General features: G+C 45.5%; 1 long non-coding RNA gene across 1 annotated transcript; it reads left to right on the top strand.

Moving 5' to 3' along the window:
• The first annotated feature begins 8,912 nt into the window (after positions 1–8,912).
• LOC310903107 lies at positions 8,913–12,077 on the top strand. Its single transcript, XR_014587280.1, has 3 exons — positions 8,913–9,046; positions 9,144–9,256; positions 10,442–12,077. It is a non-coding gene; the product is annotated as an uncharacterized lncRNA (long non-coding RNA).
• The last annotated feature ends 638 nt before the right edge of the window (positions 12,078–12,715 follow it).

The raw sequence follows: 12,715 nt of genomic DNA, 5'->3' as shown, positions 1-12,715 counted from the left end.
GCTGTATAAACAGCACAGCACCTCGGTGCCAGCAATCCCACACATCACTGGTAATGTGGTGGTGGTGGTGAAAGCTGCCTGTGCTTTAAAAAAGGGCTTGGGAGCAGCAATGCCAAGAGTATGTGGGGTGTCTCAGCAGTGCGGCACTCCAGAGGCCTCGAGCCATCAGAGAGGTCCTCTCCTCTTGCTTCAGGCTCTGCTCCGTTCCAGCCATGAACATTTAGTAGGTCACAGTTGACTTTTGGTCTTAAACTTCTATGCTAATACTTCTTCTTGTATCTCCCCCTCTCCTCCTGCATTCTCAGTGTGCCCAGCTTCCTCCATAGAGTTGAGTCCTATCTAAGCCCAGTGGGTGATTTCAACTCTCTCAAAACCCATCTTGGAGTGCCGCCAGATTTCCCAGGACAAAGGTACAATGCAGGTACTTGCATTTGTGAAATGTTTGGTTTCAGGTGTAACACGCACTGTTTTGCAAGCTTTTTCATATGTCAGAGTTGTCAGGTTTTCTTCTTCCAAGCTGGGATGTCTGTCAAAAGCAGCAGCTAGTTTGTCTGACAGTATTTACTGCTACAAACCCTGCTGCTAATTGTGCATCCTTTACTGTTTGTCTTTTCTTAGTGCCTCCTCTGCTGTCTTGCTAGGCAGCCTTCCCAAGCAGAAAGTGAGCAGCTTGGTTATTTTTCCTCTTGACTAGATCTTTTACAGTTTCTCACTTGCTTTCAGCAGGCCCAAGAAGAACATGTTCTAGGGGAAAGTCTGCTGTGTTCCCATTGGGCCCCCTCACACCCCTGTGCTCAGCTGTGGCTGGCTGGTGTTGCCCAGCACATCAGCCCACAGGGCTCTCCCAGCAGTAACACACACTGCTTGGTGAAACTTGGGCCAGATCCTGCCTTGACTTCAGGTGGAACATGATTTTGTAGCAAGGCTTTGGCTCATTCCTCCTGCGAGCTGTGCCTGGACATGCTAATGGACACCTTTCTTAGGGGAGCTTCGTGTGGTGAGACGGAAGATAACGTATTAATTGGCATCTGTTAAGCTATATGGTGCACAGAAAGTGGATTTCAGAACCACTGAAACAATGTAAATACATTGAAAAAAGAGAATTTAAAAAGATAAATCTCCAGAATGGCTTAGCATCTAAATCATAAAACTTTAATCGAATTAATAAGTTCAAATCTGTTTCTAGATATAGGCTATTTCATTGAGCTTTAATGTATTTCCCCTTTAGAAGATATTCTGTAATTTATGACTGCTTATGTAGAGGATACAATAGTTTGCATAAAAAAATGGAACTGGAGGCTCTTTGGCTGTGCTGTGGTACTGAAACCTCATTTACCATCTCCTTTAAAATGTACATCTCTCTCAGACTCCAAAATTCTTTTCTACAGAAAAGCAAGCTTAGGCTATGAGCTGGGATTTATAAAGATGTTTCTGGAATTGGTTCTGAAAACATGATACAATAAAAACTTGATTATAGGACTGCAGATACTTGTCCTGAAGAAAATGAAACCACTCTCTGTTTCAGTAAAGGTGGCTAACCTGAAGGTAGAAGCCACAGCCTGGAATATTTTGCAGATTCACATTTCTGTTTGTTGATTCCGTATTAAACAGAATAACCAAGCATGCTGAAGGTAAAGCCCTCGTTTAATTAACCCTCTTGGTGTAGTACCATGTGATTAAATGTGACTGAGCTGCTCCTTGGGGCTTCTGCTACTGAAAATACTAACAATAATCATTTTTTTTTTTCATATTTAAACACATTATTGCATAGCTTGGTGCAGAGATAATTACCAATTTTATCTCCTGTGTTTTTCTAATGTTCATTAATAACAATAAAGGGTTGTAGGTTAAAAACTCATTTAATTGCCTTTATGTTAATAACATTATGAATAGCCTTAGCTACAAGATTCTAATTCTGTCCAGTATCCTGTTTCTCAGTAAAGCCCCAGGAGAGCTGCTCATTTTATCAGCATTACTGATTCAGAGTTTTTCCTTGCAGGTGGGTTTTTGTACATAATCAGAATTAATGCACAACACATTTTGCAAGGAACAGAGTAGAAGCACTCTGAATAAGTAATTAACTAGAGTGCCCAAGGAAAAATGCCTGAGCAAATTTTTTAGCATATTCATAAAACATTAAGAACAGTCACAAACACAGTGGAAACAATTTACTGGTAATATGCTTTCATGCCATTTTCTAACTCTCTTCTTTTTTCCCCCCTCTCTCTTTTCCTTTTAATGAATGGAGGGAAAAAAAAGAAAGAGATTTCAGTTCTCTCATTAAGGAGCACCTGCCCTTGGAACAGATTATGTTCCAAGCTGCGTTGGACAAGGACTTATCAGAAGATAAATGGAAGTCAATACGAGGCTTCCTCAAAGTAAACAGAAAATAGCCTTTTCTACTCCATGTACAAATGGCCTCCTCTCTGCACCGTGTTCTGGGTCCTGAAAGACACAGAAGGAAAGGTTATCTGAGCTAGTTCTGCATCTACTGATAATTAAAGATGCTGATGGAGGGCAATTTGTTTGCAACATGCCAAAGTGGACCTTGAATTGTGATTTCATTATTTAGATGAGTAAAGTGCTTGGGTCTTGTCTGCGTGCTCAGGGCATGTTAAATACTTGTATTTCCTATAGCTCAGCCATAGGATCCATGTGTTCCTGTCCCTGGTCCTGGTCCTGCTCCCTGTCCTCCAGCCTAGCAGCAGGTGAGCCAGGAACGTCCTGCAGGGGTGGCTGCTGCATACCTGTGGAGTTGCCTTGGGCTCTACTACAGGAACACCCAGAAGAGGGACTTGCCTTGTACCCGGTTGGTACTCTGCAGCCAGCCCAGGCACTTCAGAAATGTGCAATAGCTTGGCTGGGGCAATGGGTGCTCAGCATGGCAGCCATGCACCTCAGAACTTCTGGAGCAGTGGGATGAGGTTGAGGTTGTAAAAATCTTAAAAAATTAAAAATAATAATAAAAAAAGTCTGAATTGTCTTCTTTTTTGAGTCCTAGCTCTTGAGGTTTTGCTTGTGACCAGAATAGCAAGGAAAGTGCTTGCTTGGTGGAGTGGGAGCTGCAGTACTGTGGTGGTCAGGTGGATCCTGGGGCTGCATCAGGGAAACAATGAATCCTGCACGGCATGCAGCCCAGCTCTGGCCTGTACGTGAAGGTGAGAGACCAGGGTGTTCATTTGGTTGCAAGCCAGCTTCTCCTCTGGATCTGTCCTGAGGGGAAGCTGGAGACATCTGCAGGTGGTGAGCCAGGGACGAGGCTGGACTGAGGTCCTGTGGTGGACCTCAGCTGAAGGTGGCCTTGTCCTTCAGTCCCAGCATGGTGAGAGACACCAGGACTGGTTTTCCCTTCAGAGGTGGAAGCCCTCAGTTGTTGTGAGGGCTGCTGAGTGAGCCTATGTTGCTCGGCTGGACAGAGCCTCCCCCTGAAGGCCCAGGCAGGCCGGGCTCTTGAAGGCTGTCACTGCCGTTTGGTGTGGAAGCTGAGAGCCAGAGCAGAGGTCCTGCCCCACCAGGCCTGTCCTCTTGGCCACTGAAATCCCCCCTGGCAACTCTTTGCTTGGTGATCTTTCTGGCAGGCAGCAAAAGCACAGCTGTTTGCTTATTTTGCTTTAAAAATAGTTTTCTAAATTTGCAAGCGACAGTTCCGTGTGTCTGGAGCCTGGTGCCCTAGGCTGTGTGACAGCATGAGTGACCACAGGCGTGGCACAAGCTTATTGGGGCAGTGGCAGTGCTGGGGACATTGATATGAAAAAGTAATGTACAAATCTATCAGTTTTCCCTTCCCATCGTGGGCAGGTGGAGGGAGATGATGTGCCCATGGCTACTTGGCATACTCAGGTGGACACAGGGCCCTACAGTTGCAGCTTTGTGCCACTAGAGGCTGGGGTACCTAAAACTGGGTTGGAGGCAGAGGGGCTGGTGCATGGTGTGGGTGACAAGCTGGAGACATTTTGCTTTGCATTGACACCTTTTCAATTTCTTTCTCAATTTCTACATAAAATTTCAAAGTGAAAAATCATTTTTGGATGGCTAAAATGGATGGCTTTAAGCAGAAACATTTAGAAATGGGCACCCTCTCCCCACAGGAAGGGATAAAATAAAAATGATGCGCTCTTTCTTAAGAAAGCTTCTACAAAAAGATGTTTAATCTAAATATTGCAGGCAATATTTTAGCTACGCAGCTTTGCTCAACCTGTGCCAGGGTTGGCCATGCTCTGTGGCTGGTTCAGGTCAGGACTCGTCTCATTATTTGGGAAGAAACATATGTGTTGTTATAAGGTAGGAGATCTAGCAACCAACTGGCAAAATAATTTCTGTCCATAGTTGAAATAAAACTGGATTCTGGCAGTTTTTCCAGCATATGAAAGGAAAATATTTTAAGAAAGTAGGTATTTAATTCCTTGAACTTAAGTAGAAATTTTTCTGACGTAATACCTGCAACCTGAAATCATTTTGCCAGAGCAACATCCATCCCTATTTTGATGATAAAATGTGTAATGTGTCCTTCAACAGTTCATTAATTGGTGGTTTGTGTATACCTAGATAACTATGCAACCCCTAGGCTTTCAGTTGTATGTTGCACCATTTACTATTACAACAACTTACCCATCAGCAAAAAATCCTAAAAATGAGCCCAAGCTACTTCTGAACGTATGCATCAGACATTTGAGTCTTGGAGCTAGCTCTGTAAAAGGTAAGGATTTAAAAATAACAAAACAAAACCCGTGAAAATTATCCAATCCATGAAAATTATGCAGCCTCAGCAACACAGCAGATCCACGGGCTCTGTGCAGAAGCGACTGCAAGCCCTGTCTTGGGGGTCTCTGACAAAAAGGGTTCATGCTTCTGAGGCACCCACGTGCGGTGTCTCCCTGCCAAGGTCAATGGGAGTCCGGCTCACAGGGCACCAGCAGGATCAAGCTCTGGGTTCCCATGATGTTTAGCACCCTCGGGTAGTGTGGTCATTTCTTTGCAGCTCCATTTTTAAAATTTTTGCTTTTCTGCAAATGACCTGCTCTCCTTCATTATTAAGTATAAAAGCATGGAGAAATTACTTATGCAATCTTTTCTATCTTTTGTAAAGGGGGAGGGGGGAGATGGGCAATTGCTTTTGAATAATGACTTGTGCTTACACACTAATCTGATGTTGTGAATTCACCGCCTTTCCAGAGCTAGGCACATTCCCTAACATTTTGCAGTGGTAAATACGTAGACACTTATCTGGTAAAAAGCGAGTGTTGTTGCGATAGATTGGAAAGAATAAAAACAAACTAATGTATATTTTTCAACTTCCTGGTGCTTTAACCTTTCTTAAGAAAAGACTCATGGGACATAATTGAAGGAAAATGTTTTTCTTTAGCAGATGGTTTGCTTTGCTCAGATAATATTTTAGTTATGCCAATAAAACGAAGGGTACACAGAAAACGATGAAACTGCCAGCAGTCGTTAGTGCATGACTATTACCAAGGCAGAAATGAGGCCAAAGCATTGATAAATGTGCACATCTCCCTCTCCATCAGCTGAGGAATGACCTGGGTACACTTTACATCTGAGCACCGAGTGGGCCAACATTTTTCACAGCAGCACTTAATAGTGGACATTAACTTAGCCCTCTCCAAAAGGGCTGACCCGGAGGCTACCCTCCGTGGTTCTCCAAACTGTAATCACTTCTTCAGTCTGTAATTTTATCAAATAGCATGCACCTTTTCCAGCCACTTATTGGCCAATTAAGTCAAGTTCTCACTGAGGGGGTCCAGCTGGCTTCAAGTTATCTTAGATGAATTGATTGAAGACATTCTGCAATCTATGAACCCAGTTTAATGATCTAGGTGATAATACTTGTAATTCTTCTCAGTCAAGGGAATTTGCTGCAGCTGTTGTCTGCAAATCCATGTTCTGATACAGTGAAGTACCAGAAGAGCGTTAATCCGCCCTCAGAGTTTTATAGCAACGGCTGCATTGCAATATGGGAAATTTAACATTCACACAGCATTGCCAAGTGAAGACAATTTTTTGTTGATGTGTTTTTATTTTATTTTATTTTATTGTAAGTGTTAAAGAGGTTATGTGGAAGAATACATTATTGATAATACTTAAAATTGACAACTGTACAGCAGCAAAAAATAGCCCGCTAAAATATTGCGTAAAATGTTTGAGATTGAAAATGAGATTTGCCTCAGAGCATGAACAGATCCCTTTTAAAATTGGGAGGTGGAGCAGAGCTCTACAAATAAAGCCACTGGGCCAGATCAGCTCGTTGATGTGTTTGGTTATTGACAGGACAGTTTGTTTATTCCAGAGTTACTTTGGGGTAAATGAGACAGTAATCTAACATCCCCACTTTTTTTTTTTTTTTTAATTTGAAGTATTTTATGGAAGGCATAAACAAATACTGGGGAACTGATGCTGCCCCATGATTCCGTAGCGTGAACAGGTGAAGAGGCTGGAACCCTTCCCTTCCCCAGACCTGGAGCTATTGAATTGCTCCTGAAGGGGTGTTGGACGTTGGCACTGGCCTGAAATGTATCTGTGAGACCTGCAGCAGCTGCACCAGGACCTGTGAAAACAAAGAAAGAATCACGTTTGCTTGTCCTGGTGGCACGTGCCTCTTTTCTGAGCCACAGGAATGTTAATTCCCTCCGTGTGAAACAAATAATGTAACTAACACTAGGGAATATTTTTCATGTTGAAAATACAACATACTTAGTAATGAATATCCTATAGTGCGTCTGTGAAGTTTGTGTGTGTGAAGCGGGGTGGCTGGGCTTTGGTTTCTGCACAGAAGAGGCGGCTGCACTATTAATCTATGCTGTGCTGCAGGCACACATTCGCTTCTGGGGTGAAGGGACGTCCCCTCCTGCGCAGTGTGATTGAGCCCAGCTCTGCGACATCCTTCTTGCTGGGCAGGTCCTCTGCTTTTGATGAGAATTACATTTTTAGCTGTAAGATGCTGGAAATAGGCACTTTTCAAAGGTTGATGTCAGGCTTCCAGCTCTGTCTGGCTCTCCATGTGCCCGTATGTGCTGGCCAAGCCCAGCATTGGAAGCCTCATTGGCCGGGGCTCTGGGGGCTAACAGAGCCAGCTGCCCACCACAGCCTTCCCTGCACGAAGGCACAGCCTGGACTCAGCAGGTTTCTAGTTTTGGTGGATTTGGATCAAGCTCTGTCAGTAAAACCGGATCTGCTAATCAACCAGCTATATGGATGTCAAGTCTTTGGGGATGTAGGCAATTGTGATGATGACATAAAATGAAGATACCCTCTCTTGACAAGTTTCTGAGAGAGGTGGCTTGGGCTCTTTGGTTGCCAGCATCGGTGCATTCAGGTTGGCCTGAAGCCCTTTGGCCAGGCCACCCTTGAGTGTGTGGCAGAGTCCCTGGGGGAGCTGGCCCTCCTGAGTGGCTCTGCACCGTGGGTGGATGGCTTCATGTAGCATGGAGCTTCCCAGGGGATTTAAGGCATAAGTGCAATGGGGGGTCGGACATATGCTGCCATTTATGAAATTAGTGGGATGTGAACAACATGCAGGAGTAAGAGGTGTCTTTGATGCTAACCAGACAAAATAACTCTGAAATTAACTGAACCAGGGGCATGCTCCTGCCCGTTGTGGTTGATGTGTGCACAGCCGAACCCCTGTGCTGCTTTCGCCGTTTGCCATGCTTTGGCAGATGCACGCTGTGCTCTCCCTTCTGTCTTTGCTCACAACAGAAACCGTGGCCAGGGACGTCTCCTTGCAGAGGGGTTTGCATTAAAGCGGGTATGACTGAGGGAGCCTGGTATGGCCGTGGAGAACATCTTGTTCCCCACATTTAGCCATGGGCAATGTCAAGTAGTATATGTTACATGGATGCTTTTCTCCAGTCCTGTAGGCTGTGTTTTGGAGGTTGGCTGTGCAATGCAAAGGGTTTTGCTTTACAATAATAGACATACACACAAATACTCGATTCTTCATCTTTGATACCCAGAGCAGCAGCTCCCAAATTAGGGGGCTGCCTCGCTTGGGACAGAGAGAGGCTGAACCGAAAGAGGGGACTGCCACTGCAGCATTGTATCCTGTGGCCAGGCAGTGCAGCGGTGGCAGCACAGATGTGGTGCTATGGTTTCACCATAGATATACTCAAAAGAAGGGTTAATTAGCACGGCTGCCTTTGATCCTCCACTTGCAAGGGAAGAGAGTTTAGTCTAACGCCAGCCAGCTTCCAAACACTTTGTGGATTTTGGCAAGAGGCAGCACAGTCATAACATTTGAATATTAGCACTTTATAGCTCTGCCACACTAACAACTGCTAATTAGGCAGCTTGGGCATGGCTGAGTGCTGCCTTGAACCCTGTACTGTAATTTACACCTATGTACAGCTACAGCTCTGACGTGGGAATGCTTTACACCCAGTTCACATGCACAGTGACGATTAGCAGCAGAGAGGAATCCCAATACTGGGTACCTCTTGCCTCCCCCTTCCCTTCCCAGCACTAGTTCCTGCTCCCTGGCAGCACCCAGAGGTGGAGGTGGGACACCCAGGCTAGCAGCCAGCCTGGCACAACCCCTGCTGTGAGGGGACAGTGGGGCACAATCACGTCAGCTGCCCCTGAGTTCATCCTCCTGGGGCTTCAGCAAGATTGGAGACAGGTTTCTTCCCATGCTGGTAGATTCTCCTTTGGCCAACAGCAATACTGAAACTGAAACGTTTGATGCATTATCCATCCCATGAGTTTTGCTTTTTCAGATTCTTGTTACTGTCTCTGTCTCTGTGTGTGTGTGTGTGTGCGCGCGCGCACGCATGTGTGTGCGCGTACATTGGCTTACACAGCTGCCAGCTGTGCTACATGTTGTTAAATTGCGGCTGTTCCCCCCCACCCCCCATGCACTTATTATTAATACTAACACGATTAGGTTCTCTGCTCCTCGTACAGCCATTTTCAATTAAAACACCAGCATGCAGATAATCTCCTGCAGCTGGGTTACTCGAGGTGTGGCAGATAAGCACTGAGGAAGGGGCTCTCGCCTTAGTAGTGACTTGGGTGGCTATTGCTCTCTATACAGGGGGTGAGGATGCTGACTCTAGTGGAGTTGGGCATAAGCTGACTGATGTATTTGGAAATTGCTTACTGTTGTGTTTACTATTTTTTTATTTTCTTTATAGAATGATGATAGCCTCTCCTTGTATGAGTGAGGTGGCTTCACCCAGATATGAGCTGAAGAGTCCCTGAAGTCCTCCTGGAGAGCTCCTCCTTGCCTCCTGCCCTTGGCTTGCAGGTAAATGCTCAGAGTCTCTCTTCTCTGCAAGGCTTGGTCCTGGCATGGCAGAGTGCTCTCCTGGGCTCTGTTGCCTCCCTGTGATGCAGAGTTTATTCCTTGTACTCCCAAGGGAACAAGAATGCCTTGGGAACATGGCTGGGCCTGCTTTCTGCTTAGCAGCACAAAGGAGGTGTGTTCACCCGAGCTAAAAATGTACTTATTCTTTTTAAAATAACACCATTTTTTTTCTTTCTTTTGGAATAAAGCATAATAGCATAATGTAAGCAGATATAAAATAATGGTTAGTCTGGCTATTTCTCTGGGGAAAATCCAAGATGCTTACCTCACAATTTCTTGGACTACTCTAAAATCGGCTACATCTTTCCCTGATGATGTACTGCCCTCACCACTGTGGGGGGAATAGACCTGGGTTACATCTGCAGTGCTAGCTAGGATACAGTGATTTTTATGCAATTTCCTAATTGTTTTCATATATAATTACTGAGATCCTGAGCCCTGGGTACTTAAATCAAGGTGTCTACAAACAGGCACAGAACAGAGCAGGGCTGTGTGTTTCTGCAGGGCTTAGACTTTAGGTGTGTATAATGCCTTGTTACTTGGGTGTTTTTTGATGTTCTGTACTGCATCTGTGTAATAAAAGAGAAAGTTAACAATGAAAGCTGGCAATCAAATAAGCAATAAAAGGGCAAAACTGTATTTTCCTCTCTATAATGTGATCTGTAAAAAATGTAAATCACTCATCCAGAAGAGAATGATTTTCAATTAGTCCTGTTTTCTTAAACATGCAAATCCCCCAGCCGTGTTTAGCAGCACAGTTTTGCCCTAACTCTGCAGAGAATTCCCAAGCAACCTTTAATAGATGGCCATGCCTTCAGGCTTGTCCACTTATGTTTTCTCTCCTGCCTAGGCACAAGATAGATTATGCTTATTATTATTATTATTCATAAGTGCCACCTATTGAAAGCACAACCACCGGGACGTTTGCAAATGGTAGGCTTGCCCCAGCTGTCCCTGCTCACATGAAACATTCCTGCTCTCTGACAGACCCTCCAAACCTTGCCCTCAAAATTACTGGTGTTTTTCTTGCCAGATATACTGGCATGGAGAAGGACTTGCAAAACATCTGGTAGCCTCTAAAAGGCAGCTAAAATCAAGAGGTCTTTTCCCATTTTCTTCCTGCAGAGGTGTTTGCTGGCTGATGCTTTTCACTCCCTGAGAGTGAGGCTGGCTCTGGGAAAGGTTCAGCCCAGGCTGCTGGGAAGGAAGAAGGTGAGGATGCCACACTGCTTTGCATGGGTGTTCTTCATCAAGGACAGGGATTCCCCTGGCCATTATGGGAAATAATAAACAGCTAGTATAGAAAAGCAGAGAAGCAAAGAGGTAGGAGTCCCACATGACTGAACATTATCTTCTTTATTTGAGCATTCTTAGATAAAGCATAAATATAACTGCTTTTCTGGTGGTAATTCATTTAGCTTTTAAACGTATTTATTTTTTACTTTTGCTTTCATATATTAATGTTTTCTTGCACTCTTAAGTCTTTGGTGTAAAGAACAGAGCCTCCTATGTTCCCTGCATGGGGAACAAGTCCTTTTCTGTTATCGTTTGAAAGCCATTTCATAGCTATATGGTTATGCATTAAGAAGTAGGAATAGTATTTAAATGTTTTGAATGCTGGTGGCTAGAATTAAGCATAACCCTACACTTCTACAAAAGGTCAATTGTGATTCTAATTACTCTTATGCAAAGTAGCTCATGTTTGAACTGTGCAGTTATAATTAATATATATGCCTTATTGCCAACTGTGTGCATTTTTGATCATTAGAATCTGGACAGCCTTATTATGTCTGGACAGTCTGAATGAATATGTGAATCTCTGTGGGCTGACTTTCTCTTACACCAGTTCCATGATGATGTAACTGTTCTGCCTCTAATTGCACTGTGCCAATATAAATCTGGGGCACTGGCCTGGGGCAGGAGATGCACAGTACTTGCTGTGGTGAGCAGTGCTCCAGTATTGCAAGGCATACAGCGGGCTGATGCATGCAAGGCCTACAAACACAGCTGCAATGGCTCCACCATGAAAACCTTACTGATCTCCCAAAGGCAACAAGCACAGTGGCCATAAAATGCCTGACAGTCTGCTAGAAGGTTTCCCTACCTCTTTGCACAGGGAGGCATGTTGGAAAGTGTTTCCCTTGGTGGGAAAGTGGGCTGGGTGAGCTGGGTGATGGGGTGCAGCTGCTTCCTCCCCCTGCAGGGGGTTCCCTGCTTGCTCTCAGGCAGCAGGGAGGGGTGAGGAGCTGGTGCACAGCCCTGGCTCCAATCCCACTACCTCAAAACATTGAGTGCATCCATGTTCTTGTGTAACAATGAGAGGACTCAGGATAAAATCACAGTGAAAGAAGAATTACATTAGGGTACAGAGGTGTGTGCTGGATGCTGAGCTCCATCCCTAAGCAGTTCCTGAGCTGGGCTCTGTGCTGGGTGCTGCCCCACCACCAGCACTGACCAGGGACCCTGGGCACTGGCCAAGACAGACATGAGCTTGGGAACTGTCTCCTTGCACCGCTGTTGAGGTCATGCAGGTACCTGCTGGGAAACCCACGTGTCCTGACTGATCCCTGCTGAACCACAGACAGGGCATGTTCTGCCTGTGGGTGCCATGGGCTTGGAAGGTGCCTTTATGGCTGCGGTGCAGCCCCAAACCTTCCTACCTCTACACCTCTCTATAGCGGCAGTTCCTTTCCCGTTCCTTTCAAATGTCACTGGGAAGTGCTGCATAACCTCTCTGCACCTCTATCACTGTTGTTATCCCGCTCTGTAATAGCAGTGGTGGCTGCAGAAAGTGCTGGGGGAACGGCTCCCCTGTTCCAGCCCTGCTCAGGGGAGCAGGGTGTGTTTGACCACTGGCCCTTGGCCCCTCCATGCTGAGCTGCTGATGTGGGTGCCAATTAGTGTCAGCTGTGCTGGGAACCAGTGATGGGGCCACTGGTGTGCATGGGCCACCTCTGTGCTGCCACCACCCTGGCACAGCTGTCAGATGGGGATGGGTCTGCCACTGCTGACCCACACTCCTTTGGAGCTGGTGATTTAGGAGGTGAAAGGCATAATGTGCCATTACCGTTTCCTGAATGGCATGGATGTGGCACTGGGGAGCACGGTCACAGCGTGCATCATGGGTCTGGTCTGGTCCTGATTCTGCGAAATGCTACCTAAAGGTGTGATGCTTCACCACTATGTGCGATGTTATTTTACGTTGCTGCAGTTCACGGTGTATTTAGAAGCCTTCGTCCATCTCGTTACCCTGTAACACACGATGGCTGATCATCATTACTGTGCCATTCATCTTTGTGAGTGGAAAGAGGGATAGCTCTTGACTCGAGTGATCAGCTGTCACTTGTGGGTGCGTGTCCTGCATGGTGTAGTGAACACAGAGGAAATTATCCCACCCTG

Source organism: Anser anser, assembly GCF_964211835.1.
Source record: "Anser anser genome assembly, chromosome: 8".
In the NCBI taxonomy this organism is placed as follows: Eukaryota; Metazoa; Chordata; class Aves; order Anseriformes; family Anatidae; genus Anser; species Anser anser.
Note: the sequence above shows the minus strand (reverse complement) of the source record. Positions and strands in the feature narration are given on the sequence as shown.